This window comes from Gymnodraco acuticeps, unplaced genomic scaffold, assembly GCF_902827175.1.
Source record: "Gymnodraco acuticeps unplaced genomic scaffold, fGymAcu1.1, whole genome shotgun sequence".
Classification (NCBI taxonomy): domain Eukaryota; kingdom Metazoa; phylum Chordata; class Actinopteri; order Perciformes; family Bathydraconidae; genus Gymnodraco; species Gymnodraco acuticeps.
This window is the reverse complement of record NW_022989752.1, coordinates 1,243,593-1,262,117: the sequence shown is the minus strand read 5'-3', so window position 1 is coordinate 1,262,117 and position 18,525 is coordinate 1,243,593.

The following is an 18,525-nucleotide window of genomic DNA, read 5'->3' as shown; positions in this document are numbered from 1 at the left end:
GGAAAAATAACTGAAGTGTGAGGTGACAGTTTAACAAAGGGGAAAAAGTCAAAGGAAATGTGCTCAGTCCGTAGAGAGGACTGACAGTTCACTGGGGGTTTGATGGATGAGCCTGACCATTGTTGCAGAGTTGCTGTTGCTCTTCATTGAAGATTCAACTCAACCAGTGCCCTGCGCTGTCATCTCCCCGGGCATTACAGAAGTTAAGGGTTTCATTGAAGATTCATGATAAGTGAAGTATTCGTACCGGATCAATGGGGTTATGGTGTTCTATGATACACTTCTGGCTTCCCTTTGAATCTCATCCTGCATCTGCCTCTTCCATTACAACTTGAATTGGTAAAGTGTATCCAATTAAGTTTACAGGCAGTTCTTAGAGGGTTGATATATAAGTGTAAGAAATTCCAAATTCAACAGTTATCACATGTATAGTAAAGGACAGGTGTTTGAAATCAGAGTTCTCTGCAGGGCAATCAACCCGAACAGAAACAAGTCAATACAGAGGTCTGTTACAGCCGATAAATACCTCCAACCTTATGTCCCAGAACCAGAAATCATAAACGCCGTTGATGGCCTCTCTATTGACTTTGTTCCTAGGTTACGTTGTTGCCTTGAGAACTCTGATTTCAAACACATATCTTTGACACCTTATGTCAGTTAGATGATGGTTGACTTTGATGAAGAACTGCAATCCTTTCATTACGCCCTCTGGCTATATGTTAGGTGGAGTTTGATATTCTAAAGCATTAGAGTGGTAGTGATATTAATTGATTACTGCCATGCAATGGGTTTTTTAAAGTACTGGTGCATTCTATTAATATGACCCTGTGGGCCAGCACCTGAGTAAATGTGCCAGTTTGCCCTCAGTCCTTTTTAAATAAAATGTATCACTGTGTCAGGAGGGAATCAGGTGGGCTGAAGAGGGTGAGAGGCCTGCAGGACATGCTCGAGCTGGGCTACATCAATGTGGGGCAGATGTACATTTAGGTGGAGCTTTCCATGCCGTTGGAGCTGGACCAGATCTGGTTGCTTTGCAAGAACAATTTAAGCTCTTGGCAAGCAGCTACAATCAGGTCCCTGTCGCTGAGAAGGATAGAGCCAAGACGGCCTTTTGCACGCCTTTTGGACTGTTTGAGTTTGAGAGAATGCCTTTTGGCTTGTGTAATGCTCCTGGGACTTTTCCGAGACTTATGGAGAGAATATTTGGTGACCAGAGCCTTCAGTCAGTCCTTCTCTATCTGGATGATGTCATTGTTTTCTCTACCTCCATAGAGCACCATCTGCAGCGGTTAGAGATGGTCCGCAGCAGATTCCAAATGAAAGGCCTGAAGGCCAAAATGAGCAAATGCCACTTCTTTCAGAAAGAGGTGCAGTACCTTGGACACCGGGTGTCCAGTGAAGGAGTGGCAACTGATCCAGACAAGATTTCTGCCGTGGAGAACTGGAGGGTACCCCGAGATGTGACTGAAGTAAGATCTTTCCTTTGGTTCTGCAGCTATTACCGTCGCTTTATAAAGGGGTTTGCACAATTGGCTGCGCCCCTACACCAACTGGTGGCAAAGTATGTCATCAAAGTAGCCAAAGAAAGCAGAAAAAGGCCAGCAGCTGTACTGCCTACCATGTGGACGGAGAAATGCAATCACAGTTTCAGTGAATTGAAGAGGATGTTTACTAGTACACCCATCTTAGCCTTTGCCGACTTCACAAAACCTTTTGTCCTTGAGGTGGATGCTAGTCATCAGGGACAAGGAGCTGTACTGTCACAAGACCACCAGGGCCAATTAAGACCAATGGCCTATGCAAGTCGTTCACTGAGGGGTTCAGAGCGCAAAATGGAGAACTATAGCTCTATGAAACTAGAGTTCCTGGCACTGAAGTGGGCAATATTAGAGAAATTCAGGGAATATTTGTTAGGCAGTAAGTGCACAGTGTACACTGATAACAATCCCCTAAGCCATTTTCAGAACATTAAGCTGGGGGCCACTGAGCAAAAATGGGCAGCTCAATTAGCAGCTTTTGACTTCACTGTGCATTACAAACCTGGAAGAAACAATGGATATGCTGACTCTCTCTCTCTCTCTCTCCAGTACAGTGACCAGGATGTGCCTCAAGAGCAGCCGAACCAACATGCCAACACCTCAAATATCACCTCAAATATTCCGCCTGACGTCGAGGAACCTGTGGTAGTGTACAGCAGCAAATCGGAGTCTTCCCAAGCAGATCACCAGATGATCTGGCTACACTGCAAGGTGTTGACCTCATCATTGAAGTCTTTCTTTCATTCTGGAAAAGAGGAAAGCAACCAAATAACGGGGGTCCCTCAGGGCTCTGTTCTTGGTCCCCTCCTCTTCTCCTTGTACACAAACTCGCTCGGATCAGTCATTAGCCCGCATGGTTTTTCTTACCACTGCTACGCTGACGACACCCAATTAATTCTGTCCTTTCCCCGCTCAGAGACCCAGGTCGTCGCACGCATCTCTGCTTGTCTAGCTGACATCTCTCAGTGGATGTCTGCTCATCACCTCAAGCTCAACCTTGACAAGACTGAGCTGCTCTTCCTCCCGGGAAAAGATTGTCCAACTCTTGACCTGACAATCAACATCGGCACCTCAGTTGTTTCCCCGACTCAGACTGCAAGGAATCTGGGTGTGACCCTAGATAACAACCTGTCCTTCACTGCAAACATCGCTGCTACAACCCGCTGCTGCAGATACACGCTTTACAACATCAGGAAGATACGTCCCCAGCTGACTCAGAAAGCGACTCAGGTTCTGGTCCAGGCTCTCGTCATCTCACGCCTAGACTACTGCAACTCCCTCCTGGCTGGTCTACCTGCATGTGCCATCCGACCTCTGCAGCTCATCCAGAATGCAGCGGCTCGTCTGGTTTTCAACCTTCCTAAATTCTCCCACACCACTCCGCTCCTCCGCTCCCTTCACTGGCTTCCGGTAACTGCTAGAATCCACTTCAAGACACTGGTACTTGCTTACCGTGCTGCGAATGGATCTGGCCCTTCCTACATCCAGGACATGGTTAAACCGTACACCCCAGCGCGTGCACTACGCTCTGCATCAGCCAAACGACTCGTTGCGCCCTCGCTGCGAGGGGGACCCAAGTTCCCATCGGCGAAAACACGTGGGTTTGCTATCCTGGCTCCAAGATGGTGGAATGAGCTCCCCATTGTCATCAGGACGGCAGATAGCTTGCACATCTTCTGGCGCAAACTGAAAACTCATCTCTTTCGACTCCACTTCGAGCGTTAGAACGATTAACGAAGCACTTTTATACTAATAAAGGACTGGATTACCTAAAGCCAGTTGAGTAGCACTTGAAATGTTTAGCTCTATGAAACCTGATGTACTTATATGATTCTGTTTTCTTCAAGGTTGTGTCTTCCTGGTCGAATGTACTTATTGTAAGTCGCTTTGGACAAAAGCGTCAGCTAAATGCAATGTAATGTAATGTAATGTAAAAATAAGGAAGAGAGGTTACTACTCTCAAAGGATGTCAAGCGTCTTGTCCAGCAATGGGATCGCATCCTGGAAAAAGAGGGTGTACTGTATAGGCAGGTCACAGCCCTTCATGGGGAAGTCTATGCACAACTGCTTCTGCCCATGTGCCTGCACGAAGAACTTTTAAATAACCTCCACGACAAACATGGACACCAGGGGGTGCGACGGACCACTGACCTGGCCAGGCAGCGATGTTACTGGCCTGGTATGGGGGCTGATGTAGAGAACCACTGTCGGAGTTGCCAACGCTGTGTATTGTCGAAAGCTGTCCAGCCTGGGGTGAAGACCTACCAGGGTACTCTGTTGGCCACCCAACCAATGGAGATACTGGCCATCATGGGCGTCGCAGCCATTATATGAGGGTGGGACAAGTCCCCCCCACTTTTTCAAATGATTAGTTTAGACCCCCCCACTTTTACCATGTGGAAAGTCCGTGAATCGGTCTATCCACTCGCCGCACTTTGTAGAGCGCTGTGTCAGTGCTTCATATCAAATCCATTCCACTTGCTTATTGAGAGAATGCCCAAATCAATGAAACTCCGTACCATGTTTTCACTGCTACTTTGTACCAAGGCAGATTCTCACATAGCACGCGCATGTTTAAGGAGTGTTGTTGACAGCTCAGATCTGTTGTATGAAGTGATGCCGGTAGTGGAGGTAAGGCACACACACCAAGTGTTAAGGACATTGTTAATACAGCAAAAATCAAAGCTGACGATCTCTTGGTTTGATATGTTTTCTCCCCCAGACACCATGGACATAAGAAAACAAATTTCAAAGAAGAGGAAAGTAAGTCATCTGCTGGTAGCAGTTAATCAGTTAACAGTGATGGCGGCGGCGTCTCACTTCTGGAGAGGAGTTTCGTCTTTATGTCATGATAGAGAGATACAAATACTGAATAGTTTAGATGAGAAAAGGCATCGAAATGCCAGGTTACTAGTATTTATCATGTAAACAGGGAACATAAATAACTCTCTGTGCTCATGTAAACACCATGATGTCCATGACGCAGTCAGTGTGTTTTACTGGAGCCTCAGTTCGATAATAGATTATTTAACTTCGGTACTCTCTCTCAAAATGGTAATGTGCATTATGTTTTAATTATACTTCTTATCATTCAGAAGCTTTTTGTGTGTTTATGTTTTACTGAGTGCTTATAGGCCATTTCCATCCCAGTGTTCAGTTAACTGTTTATTTTCTGTGCACATTACAAAGACTAGCTAATACTACTGCTACTGCTTGGGACTTTGAGTCTTCAAAATGTCCAATGTCACAGACTGGGACTTACTTTAGAGTCAGTTGTATTTACATTCAGTATGACTTGTTATGATTCAATGTGAAAGAGTATACTGCTCAATAAATAATGATCACTTCAACACCTCTCTTGACATCTAGGCGCTTGAGAGTGAGTCAGAGGCAGAACACAGGGACAGTGGAGAGAGGTGAGTGATGAAAGGGAAATGACAGTTTAGAGTCAATTGTGATGTGGACTCTCATCCCAGAATGTTAAGGAAATCAGTGGGGATATTGAACAGGAAGCATTTCAGTCAAGGGGCATCATATGACCAATATAGACAGAAGAGCAACATTTAAGTCAATGATACCATTCCTATGTGAACTTAACATCTGTATGGAGTCAGATCAGTCTCAATATTAATAAATGCTCACAGAAGGATTCACAAATGTATTTTGCGATTTATATATAAATGACTCTCCACAACAATATCTCTCAATGCACTCACAAATATTTATTGTGCATTTAAACTGCTTTTTATTCATTCAAAGACGGCTCTGAATTAATAATCAAACATGTTTCCTTTCTTTACTACTGGATGAAATTACAAAATGTACCCATCATTTTCCTCATGCTAGTATAGCCACATAAAAGCACATCAAACCACCTGTTAAAATGCACCAGAATACAGGAAATCTATTTTTTATTTTCGTGTGGGGGATCCCCAAACCCCCCGTTAAAAATGTCCCCCCCACATTCAGGATGCTTCCTACGCCCATGCTGGCCATAGATTTCACCTTGCTGGAGCCTGCAACTGACGGTAAAGAGAATGTGCTGGTCATGACCGATGTGTTCTCGAAATACACGCAGGCGGTGCCAACTAAGGACCAGACAGCTCTCACGGTAGCGAAAGTCCTAGTCGACAGCTGGTTCAACCGGTTCGGGGTACCAAAGAGAATACACTCTGATCAGGGGAGAAACTTTGAGAGTGCCCTCATCTGGCAGGTTTGCCACTTATATGGGATTGAGAAGTCCAGGACTACGCCATACCATCCACAGCGAAATGGCCAATGTGAGAGATTCATTACATTACATTACATTACATTACATTGCATTTAGCTGACGCTTTTATCCAAAGCGACTTACAATAAGTGCGTTCGACCAACAAAATACAAACTTGAAGAAAACAGAATCATATAAGTACATCAGGTTTCATAGAGCAAAAACATTTCAAGTGCTACTCAACTGGCTTTAGGTAAGCCAGTCCTTTATTAGTATATAAGTGCTTTGTTAATAGTTCTATCGCTCGAAGTGGAGTCGAAAGAGATGAGTTTTCAGTCTGCGCTGGAAGGTGTGCAAGCTATCTGCTGTCCTGATGTCAATGGGGAGCTCATTCCACCATTTTGGATTCAACCGGACACTTCACGACCTGCTCCGATCTCTTCCCCCGGAGAAGAAGCGTGTATGGCCAAAGTACATCTCCCAGCTAGTGTGGACATACAACACCTCGGCACATCGCTCGACTGGGAATTATAGCTTAATGTTTGGTGTGCCACCACGGGTCCCTGCAGATTTTATCTTGGGAGAAGGTACCCCAGAAGACACAACCAGCTCCTGGGATGAGTGGGTCCAGCAGCATCGGGAACGGCTACAAGTAGCAAGAGACTTGGCACGAAATAACCTACAACAGGCAGCAGACTACCGACAGCGATGCAGGTTTTACAGAGGGACAGCTGGTCTACTTGAAGGATCATCAATGTAAAGGTCGTCGCAAGATCCAGGATGTCTGGTCACCAGTTCTTTATCTGGTGGTTAGAGTGCCCACTGAGGCTGGTGGGCCGTACACCATTACCAGAGCTGATTGCACTGCTGATGTTCGGCGGGTGCATAGGGCCGAGATGAGGGCAGCGCATCTTGAAATTCTACCATCTGCACCAATGACACCTTACCCATGTATGTCGTCCAGCAACCAAGACATCCCTGCCAGTGACTCCGGCAGTAGTGAAGGTGAAGAGATCCAGGGTTGGAGAAGTAAAGGAAGACCCCCTCAAAACCCTGATTCAACTCCACAGGATGTCCCACAGCCCTTCCCCAACAGAACATCCAGCACCCAAGGTGCAGTCAATGGCGATTCAATCATACTCCCTGGTAGGCAGGAGGCACTACCATCCCAAAGAGAGGCGTCAGCTCCCAGAAGAACAACCCGGGCTACTGCTGGAAGAAACCTAAACCCACATAACCTTCCAAGGTCCACAGTGACTAGCAACAACGCAATGGGTGTAGTGAGGGCGGCTGCTCCCTGGGTGCCTGAAATGGTCAATGACCACTTGTTTAGACCCTGGTTGTGAGTAACTTGTCATCGGGGCGATGACACATTTTGATGGGGTGAATGTGGGAATCTGACGTCATTGTCACCTGACGGTGTCACCTGATGCGGTCACATGACCGGTGACTGGGTAAACAGGAAGTCATAAAAAGTTTGCCGTCAGTTCAAGAAAGTCGCTCTTGGCTGCACGGTCACTGGTCTTCTCCCTCTCACAAAGGGCGAGTGCAAGACGAGATTTTACCGTTGACGGAGGGAAACTCTCCCGACAGGCACGAGACCGGGTCTGTTACGAGCAATTTGCTTTTAAATGGTGTTTTAAACCGACGTTTTTACTTGTGTTTTAAGCAACCTATTTATGTGTTTTACAGAGCTTAATGTACAAAACCGGCCCAGCAACCCGGGATATTAAGTGACCATTTCCCCGGCAGGATTAAGCTGAGTTGGAAAATAACTCTGTGAAAGACCAGGCCAGCCACTGTCCTATAGTGTTTTTTTGTATTTTCTTGTTCATTTTCTTCATGTGCAGTGTATGGCAATATAATCATGTTATTGTTTGTGTCTTAGGTTGCGCTCCTCTTCCTCTGCGGCGTAGGTCTGGGCCCGGGTGGAACGCTGCCAGCCTTCAGTGTAGGGACTGCACGGTGTGCAGGGTTGGGAGGGTTACTTTGTAAATGTAATCAGTTACTGATTACTGAATACATGGCTCTGAAAGTAATCCGAATACAGTTACAGTTACGTGTCTTAAAAAAGTAACGTAATCAGATTACTTTTAGATTACTTTTGGATTACTTTATTTTTCCAACACAGATGGGTATGTTTTGGTGAACAGGAGACACAAAAAGCAAAAGGAAACTGAACTTTTTTTAATACTGTTTTAATGGCTTATCAAGAGCACAACTAAAACATAACATCTGAAACGATGCAACAACATAAACTTTTTGGGGATGCAGCTTGGGATGTGAGGAGTGAGGGACACGGCTTAGAACGGGTGTGTCGCCTTCTGTCCTGCCAGTGTTGGCAGGACATGAATTAAAATGTCGAACTCGGACTTCATTTTAAGGACATTTCGGCCAGGGGTGTAGAGCTATATTTGTTTAAGCACCGGATTGGCAAAACAGGAGAGTGTGTGCACCAGTCTGCCTTGATCTATGTATTCATGTCTGTGACTCTCACAGTATCTGCTGCCCGCAGCTGTTTTATAGAAGGAAAACCTCCTTCACTTCATGAAATCTCTGCAGCACCAGGAGGCAGCGGGAGGGTTAACACAGCCTCTGAGAAGACGAGCGCGCACCGCCTTTCACGCACCGCCTTTCACGCACCGCCTTTCACGCACCGCCTTTCACGCACCGCCTTCGCTGTGTTTACCTTCAGAATCATAAGGCTAAAGAGCGTGTTTTAACCACACACACCTCTACACACTGTAGAGTTATATTTGTATTTATTCATGTTAGCAAACTATGGATAAGCTTAAAATGAGAATAATTTGGGTAAAACTGTGAGCTGCATTTGGGGCCTGTTGACATGTGTTTTTGAGGACAAAGGAAGATGGGGGAAGGGGAGAGCATGTCCTGATTTGCATTCAACTTAGATCTAGCTGCAGTGTTTGTGAGGTTAAGAGAGGTCTCTTGGGTTTCTCTGGTGCTTATCAATAGTAGCAGTTAAGTGAATACTGTTCAAACAATACCTGTGTTTGTGTTTTATATTGATTTCTCTGTTTTATCCTTTCATAAATGTAAGGACTACAAATGGCTATAAACATTCTGGGCTGGTTGGAGTAAACAGGGTTTTATGGCTCTGTGGGGGAGGTGTAGGTATGCAGGCCTTGAGACCTTTTGTTGGAAAGTGAGCCTGTTTGGTTTCCTGCTGCGTTTCCTGCTGCGTTGCGTCTCCCAATGAGATGACCTGAAAAGATGACCAGCTGACCTAACACCAAACCCCTCCTTCTTACTCTGGTATATCTCCGGTGGATTCCCTGGCGTTCGGCCTCTTCTTCACATGCTGCCCTCGGGTGAAAGTAGCTCTGTAGTATGCGGACTAGAGCAGGAGTAAGCCGGCATTACTCCTTAAGCATTGCAATATAACTGTAATATATCATGTTGTATTGTAATGATTGTATTGCATTGTCATATTGCCATTAAAGTAGATTATTGTTAACGGTTACTTTGTAGCTATGGATTCCTTCCTGTATTATAACCAGCTTCATAGGAACGCGCGGAGATTTGAAAAGCGGACCAGTTATCCCTCCAAATCTCTAACAAAATGGTGACCCCACGTCTAGAGATAACGAAGCGGAGGAAGAATTCAGACGCTTTCAAACATCTCAGACAATCAGCAGGACTCTGCAACTTTGCAAATAAGGTAAGCAGACGATGAAAGTCGCCTGTCTGTAATTGGATACGCTAAAACTTTAGGATTGTCTGTAGGCGTTTCACAGTGTTTTTATAGTTTAAATGGAATATACAATGCATATTTTACTATGTTAGGAAAGTTATATACAAAACGTAAACGTGGATCGACAGGTAGACGGAAGTCCTGCGTGACGTAAATAGAGCAGTTTGGCGCGGATCTGCAGGTGAATATTCCTGAGTGGCGTAGAAATGGTGCAGTTTGTGTGAATGCGAGGTTTGAATCCTGCACGGCAAAACCTGAAAACTCGATATATCAGATCGAGTCGCCGTTTAAAACTGGGGTTTAAATAACAGACCAATGCTAAAAGCTTAAAGCCAGAGGTCTGTTATATATTAAACCAAGGTAGAGCGTTTCCCTTTGTCTGGAAACTTCTGCTGCTGCCATCTAGTGGCTGAAAGGGGGTATCACACCCTTGAAACTTCTGCTGCTGCCATCTAGTGGCTGAAAGGGGGTATCACACCCTTGAAATTTCTGCTGCTGCCATCTAGTGGCTGAAAGGGGGTATCACACCCTTGAAACTTATGCGAGCTTAGAGTTTAATCATTACATTGCTGGCCGGTATTGTTTGGTAAACTGGTACAAAACAATAAGGGATTGAACATTTTTTACAACGACAGCACCAGGAGATGAGTAAACTCAAGAATCTGTAGAGTGTAAATACATTGTGCAAAACACATTTTACACTCGAACTGTTTGCAAATGTAGACAATATAAATAAATGTTCAGAAAGAAGACATAGGCCTACACTTGATTCAAATTTCATTACTGTGATCCGATTGGTGTACTCTGCAGGTTTACTATTGTTCGAAGTAACAGTGGGATTTAAAATGAGAGAAGATATGGAGATGTTCTTTCATAGTGTGTGGAATATGTGATGCTGGAAACATGTAAGTATTTCGGAGTTGTGTTGGGTAAATATGTAACAATGGATGAAACAATTTTTGGAGTTAGTTTTTGTAATATCATAAGTAGACATTAATTATGTTGTTTAGATGGCATTTAACAACTAAGACAGATAGTATGATTAGAAAGAGACAGAGTGGAAAGGGTTGGATTTATTTAACATCAGTGGGCTAGACTTCTTATAGGTAATGTGTACCGGGACCTGGACTCCCCCTCTGAGTTAGAAAGGCTTTGATCCCGACCCTCCAAGCAGACAAAAAGACCTAACCCAACAGGAGACTCCTCCTTCTCCATCGTACAGACAGAGAACCAGAGCTGAACCAACAACAACAACAAGACTACATCAAGACTGCAGCCAGAACTATCTCCACCTGTGGCATCCAGAACCAAACCAGCATGCTGACATACAGAGAGATACTCTCATCGGTCCCTCAAACAGGACATGAAGTTCCAAACTGCGCCGCGAGATTTGGCACAATAGACATGAGAGCAGAATCCGCCCTCCATAAAAACGGCAGAGAGACTGTAAAGGAGGAGTGCAACAACAGTGGCATGATGGGGCTGCAGATGTAACTGGAACAATGGCTGCCTACAAAAGTTACAGCGGATGGATTTCAACAGCTGATGGACTGAAGAGAAGACAGAATCAGAGGAGTTGGCATGGTCGATTAGAAGTGCGGAGGCCGGGGTCACGGCTTGAGAAAACCAGGGGAGGAGGAAAGGAGAACGGGAATGAGTGAGTTTACACATAAACACACTTATTCACGAAACGCACATTTAAATAACTTGAATTAACTTCATAAATACGTAAAGACAGAAAGATTTATTAATCAATTGGTAAAGTAAAAATAGCGGTAAAGAGGAAACTATTAAAGTAAAATGATAATCATCCTAAAACACACTGACAGAGTAGAACCATATTCTTCAATATTTTCATCATGTTAACAATTCATTCTTTAAGACATTTTTATTCACGTGTGAATAAAGTAGTGATCTCATTGGTTACAATATTGATCACCATTAAAAGGATAGTTTTAGGAACCACTCTATAGGACAAATCTTTGTTTGTATTAATGGCTAGTGCCAAGCCACATATTAAATTCCAATCTAAAGTGTTGATTTCACCATTGTGGCATAGTTATTACCAGACTTCGGTTTTAAATCCTTGATAAAGGAGGGAGTAATTGTTGCATGTTCGGACACCCAAGGTTCCACACACTGCTAAAGAGTTTAACATCGTTTTTTAAGTGGACCAGAATTATAATGAGCTATGAAATGCAGGGCGACACAGATCCTAGTAATGTTTTGACTCAAGATAATAGTTATGTACAAAAGTTTCTGAAATAGATCATTAGACATTTTAATTAGTAGTGGTACTCGAAGGAAGTGAGTTTTGTACCAAGTTTCAGGAAAAGTGGGAGGCGGAAGTCCCAATGACAAGTGAGAATCATCTTGAAAATTATAGTTGAAATCGTGACATTTTTTTGTAGACAAAGGATACTGGCCTATGCTGAAATGTCAAAGTCTCTGCAGAGCACGACACATGGCCAAAAAAGACGGAGACCAACTGACCTTTGACCCTGACCGACAGTGTAACTTGACAAGGCACTGTGGATGACTGACTCTGGGGTGAACCTGACCAAACTTGACATGACAACCAGACAGTGTGAGTGTGAATGTATGCCGGCATGTGATCAGTGTAACTGCATGATTCTAAAACAATAACTAACCAAGCATGTTTTTGGACTAACATATTATTTTGGAGCTCCAAGGGAAACGAGAGGTTTCCTAAAAATTCCACAAAAAGGGGAAACCGCACATGTGATATTTTCCTCTCACATGAGTTGGCGGTTTGCAAATGTAAAAGCTGAAGATTCTGTTTCTTTTAGGCCTGAAGGACGGAGAGGAACACTTCTTTTCACTGAAGTGTTCACTGTGGAAATAATGATAATAATGTTCGTTATGTTCCTAACCAATTACCTGACAGTTTTTGTTCCCCTCCCATTACAGGCTTTTGTTACACATGATTTCATGTGTAAAAAGGGGGAGTGAGTAAGTATAATGTATAAATGTCAACATGGCTGTAAAATTCACAATTTACATTTTTTAAGGATTGAGCATTGAATGTAATTAACCTGCTCCATATCTGGGGATAAGATACTGTTTGATGAATGTTGAGATGTTTCTAAATATTGATTTGAATTATAACAGGTAACAAAGAAGCAGTGGCCAAGGGGCTACTGTGAAACCGAAGAAGTTGACCTGTGATAATGAAACAATTTTGTAATATTTTAACAGACATTAGAGCAACTGAGGTTTGAAATGTAGAAAGAACATATTACAGTTAAAGCTAAAACATAGTAGTGTATTGAGACAGAATTTAATTTAGACAACATCCTGTAACTAGCCTGGTAAAGAAGTAAGAGCCATATACTTTATTATTTAGGTCATTATAGGGATATACATTTAATCTAAATTTATAATAGAAAGACATTTGATGACAGTTTGTTGGAATTCTGTATTCATTTTTTCAGCGTGATAATATCTAAGCACTGACAGGTAGAAGCAGTATCACCAGGAAATCATTCACTTTGTTAGTATCGTGATTTTGGTTGTTTTTTTAATCCATAACATTAGTGTGTTTCTTTACCAGAAACATTAGCAGTTCATATTATATTTGGATTTTAAATAGGATTTCATTTAAAAATAAACACAGATGCTTGTCAGAAATTCAGAGCTATTGAAATATGTTATTTAGTTTACCTAAAGATGTTGAGGTTCTTATTTAGTTGGCACAATCCAAGTATTAAGATTCTGAAGCTGTACTGGCAGATAGGTCTACAATTAATTTGGAAAACCTGTTCACAGACGGCTGTTGTTTCAAGACACCCCACCAACAGGCTCCAAGTGGGTCAAAACAGCTGAGCGTAGGCTTGAGGGAGTTGTATCAGATTTCTCCACACAGGTCACCGGCGCCAAAAGGGGGACCCGAGAAGCACAAGGACAAAGTGGCTCAACCCCAGGCTCTCCGACCCCGACCGAGTGACCCAGCGGACCTCTTATGCCGTCTGCCTGGGAGAAAAGGGGGACAGCTCGTACCACGGGAGCCAGTGTGCGGCGGGGAAACCACCTACTAGGACCAGGGGACGACATCAGGACGGACGTGGCCCTGGCAGACGTGGACTACTCGGAAGCAGCAGACTGGAGGAGCAGGACCCTGGAGACATCCTTACAGCAGACGACCCGGGAGGCATCATCAGCGGGCCGGAGAAGGAGGACCCTGGAGACATCTCTACAGCATCGACCCGGAAGCCGCCATCAGCGGGACGAGGAGGAGGAAGACATCTCTCTAGCAGGCAGCCCAGAAGCTGCTGTCAGCGGATTTGGGGAGACAAAGACACGGCAAGCCGGGACGGCGCAGCAGAGGAGTCTACTTTGCTCTGATCAGTTCTACCCGTGAAGGGAAAGCTGCATCTCCCCCTCCCTATTAGCTGTCCTTGTGGGCTATTCCTCGGGGGGGGGGGGGGGCTGATGATTCTAGCACTCAGCTACCCCCTCATGGTTCCTTCACTGCCATGGAAAGTGGTGTTCGGTCTCCATGAAGGTTTCAAGTACTCTGAATACCAGCTTCGGATGGATTTACGGACACAGTAGAAAAGAATGACCGTGGGTATATTTCAAAATGCCTTGTCTAAGTTTATCTCTGGAGAAGGAGATAAAAAGGGGGATTTGTAGAGTTATATTTGTATTTATTCATGTTAGCAAACTATGGATAAGCTTAAAATGAGAATAATTTGGGTAAAACTGTGAGCTGCATTTGGGGCCTGTTGACATGTGTTTTTGAGGACAAAGGAAGATGGGGGAAGGGGAGAGCATGTCCTGATTTGCATTCAACTTAGATCTAGCTGCAGTGTTTGTGAGGTTAAGAGAGGTCTCTTGGGTTTCTCTGGTGCTTATCAATAGTAGCAGTTAAGTGAATACTGTTCAAACAATACCTGTGTTTGTGTTTTATATTGATTTCTCTGTTTTATCCTTTCATAAATGTAAGGACTACAAATGGCTATAAACATTCTGGGCTGGTTGGAGTAAACAGGGTTTTATGGCTCTGTGGGGGAGGTGTAGGTATGCAGGCCTTGAGACCTTTTGTTGGAAAGTGAGCCTGTTTGGTTTCCTGCTGCGTTTCCTGCTGCGTTGCGTCTCCCAATGAGATGACCTGAAAAGATGACCAGCTGACCTAACACCAAACCCCTCCTTCTTACTCTGGTATATCTCCGGTGGATTCCCTGGCGTTCGGCCTCTTCTTCACATGCTGCCCTCGGGTGAAAGTAGCTCTGTAGTATGCGGACTAGAGCAGGAGTAAGCCGGCATTACTCCTTAAGCATTGCAATATAACTGTAATATATCATGTTGTATTGTAATGATTGTATTGCATTGTCATATTGCCATTAAAGTAGATTATTGTTAACGGTTACTTTGTAGCTATGGATTCCTTCCTGTATTATAACCAGCTTCATAGGAACGCGCGGAGATTTGAAAAGCGGACCAGTTATCCCTCCAAATCTCTAACAACACACACGACTTAAACGCAGACTTTTGTTCCTCCATGTTTCGTTGTTATTGTTTCACTGAGCGGACCCGCCCCTTTTTTGGTCCATCTGCGGCGGTAAACGTTTTTGTGCGCTGTGATGATTCGGCTGTACCTTTAGTAATGAATATTAAATGTTGTGAGGAAATCTTTCAACCAATAATTCCAATAAGTAATCCAAAATGTATTCACTTCAGGTTTACGAAAGTAACTGTAATCAGATTACTCGTTTTTCAAATGTAACGCGAGCTGAATACAGTTACTTGATTTTTGTATTCTGATTACGTAACGCCGTTACATGTATTCCAACACACTCTCACTCCATAATCGTCCAGGAGCGACGTTTGGTCAGGGTCCCGTGGCGTACAGATGTGACGCTCCTAGGCTCCTTCAGCGTCATAAAGGGACGCAAATAGATTTCAACTGATTGCAATGTATTCCCATCTGCGGCGGGATTTGACGCTCATGGAAGCACGGCATTCGTTTGTGTCGGCTGCCCTTAAAGGCAATGTGAGCCACCATTCCCATTGGATAACGGAGAATTGTACACCCGGAAGTAAGTATTCCCCTTACTGTCGATTGATTTTACAGTGATATCTGCACTACTCATCGACTAAAAAACACCAGATTATCCTTGTTAATTACACAACATTGATTGGTTTAAATTGTGTGCAATGCTTTTGTATTTTTCCCCAGACACTACACTACCCAGAATCCCCAGCTATCGTTTAGGACTACACCATGTGCTCTGTTTGACAAACCCCGTGATTAGTTCTCAAGCTCTGTGATTGGTTGACCTCCAACTGCATTCCATATGAAAAAAAAACGTTTCGTAAAAGATAAAATCATACTTTATTCAGCAGTGCTTGCTTTACTCTTTGAAAGTCATCACATGAATGCATTGTAATAAATGGTTCGGCTGCATTACATATATTACACATCTGTCGTAGTTCTTTATTTTTATTTATCTACGCAGTGCTTCTCAAAGTGTGGTCCGCGGACCCCTAGTGGTACGTGAGTATATTGGTACAATTTCACATTTAAAATAAATTAATAAATTAAAGTTTTACACTCTCGCGGGAATATCTCCGCAATGGAGCGAGCTTAAGTTTCAATGGTATGATATAGACCAGCGCAACACCTTCATCACACATGTTGCCACTTGTTTGTACCACTTTCTGGCGATTTGTAATCTGTTCTAGAAAAACAATTTTTGGATATTTGTGGAGTTAGGTGGTCCGCGAGTGTTTTTTTATAGGTTAAGTGGTCCTTGGTATGAAAAACTTTGAGAAACACTGATCTACAGAGATCGGGCTCAGAATAGACCGGAAACTATTCTTAGTTAGTAGTAATATTTTGTTTTGATATTATTGTTTTTTATTAACTACTAGACCGCTGGGTCATGTTAAGACCATCTTTTCTGTGTTGCTGTGGGTTTTTTCCATCGCTTTTGTGTTACAAATATCAAAACAATAACTAAATATATCCGTCGTAAACTAAACCAGAAACAGCAGTATATTTTATTTTGTTAACACTGTGAACTTGACAGCTTTTGAACCCAAACCACCTACTGGTTAAAGCACGTTATTACACGTTTAGAGTAATGCAATGCAGGTAGATTGTGTTGCTTTTTAATGACTGTTTAAAATGCCTTTTTCTTAATGTCTTTTATTATTATTAACTACTTGTTACTTGTTGCTAGGGACGCTGCTATCGATATTATTTCTGTTATGTTGTGTAACTGTTTAATGGTGTTATCTTTATTGCTACCCCCTTCTCCGTCAATGTATAGTGTTGGTCCACAGCCACATCTAAAATTGTGGCATAGATAGCCTACGTTATTTTCCCCTGTGCAATTCTCCATTTACTCAACAATAACACATACTTATCCTTGTGTTTATTTATTTGTTTGATTAATAAACACAATTTGGAGTCCGCCAGGACCGAGGGTCGGAGCAGCTAATTTGCTTTAGAGAATATTACACCCGGAAGTAAGTATTCTCTCCGCTTCGCTTGACAAACCCTGTGATAGTCCTCAAGCTCTGTGATTGGAGAGTGTGCTCCGAGGGTTACGCCGAGCGTCGAACAGCACTTGAAATGGGATGGAACCACGGCAGACTGTCCAAAACTGGATTTGAACGGGTCCACCGCGTCCCCCCCTCCCCAGAACTACAAATGCTGGCTATTCTGTTTCGCAACATGTTCTGTATCTATGGCACGTCTCTACTGGGAGTTGTAGTTTTAAAAGACGTTTTCGTATTTCCCATAATAAGAAGTTGCCAGTATTAAACTGTGTACATCACTGGAGGTTTAGGGGATAGGAAACACTCAAATTTAAAACATATAATTAATAAAAGGGTGAAAATGGGTTGTGCCCAATGGGCAGCATTAATATATATACCCACATGCCAGCTAAGGTCAGAAGAGCTTTATTTAACAGCTGGTCTTATGTTTGTGACCCCTCCTGTTGTTAATTGATAACATTACATTATATTACATTACATTAATTGATAAGCGTGAAATATGCACTTGTCAAGGTTCAGAGGCAAATTTAGCAAATATGGCAGTATAGCCATCGATCATCTTAAGATAAGATATCATTTATTGATCCCAAGTTGGAAACATTTGCGTTACATCAGCATGGGTAACAGTTGTAAATATGCAGTGGTGTTTATTTGTAAATCATTTAGTATAATCACACAAATTCGGTGTTTTATATTTAATAATCCTGTGTTCTTTATTTATTTATTGTTCAATACCTGACAAGGCCGGAGATGAAATATCAGTTAAAATAAGTGCTTCAACATAGTTAACATTGCTGGAGGTATACACACATATTGATAGATCTCTTGTAATGCACTATTGAGGAACCTGCGACCCAAGTTTTTCATTCTTTGCATAACTACACCTTTTGTGAATATGATATGTCAATAAACCTTAGAAAATCTTGAAATCTTGAAAGGGATGTGCAAAATAGTAATTATGTACAGTCTTTAATGAACTATTAGTAGAGAATAACGAGTAATGAATATACTTTATAGGGATCCTATTAATATCTAATAATAAAAATAATGAAATTCAATAACATGCTTTAACCACTAGGTGTCCCTTTATATCAGCTGTGCACCTTTATGGTGTAAATACAGCCTATCTACCAATTGGATCAAATATAAAAGTCAGCCGAATTAGTGTTGATACTGCAAGGAGACGTATTGTGTGAAAATAAATGTAAGATGTTGTTTATTTATGATCCACGTCACGTTTTCAGTGTGGGCGGCAGTTCCTCATGTTTGTCTAGAAGTCTTCTCATCAGGGCTCTATAAATAGAGAACTACGGCAGATATGTAATATTTAATGCAGCCGAACCGTGAATTACAATGCCGTTATGTGATGACTTCCAAAGAGAAAAGCAAGCACACTCGGAATAAAGTATTTTTTTTTTTTTTTTTTAAATGTTTTCGGTCTGTTTCCGGTATTTGTTGTTGACGTGATGTGAGACTGGAATTGCACAGGGGAAAATAACGTAGGCCTATCTTTAGATGCGGATTTTGTTAAA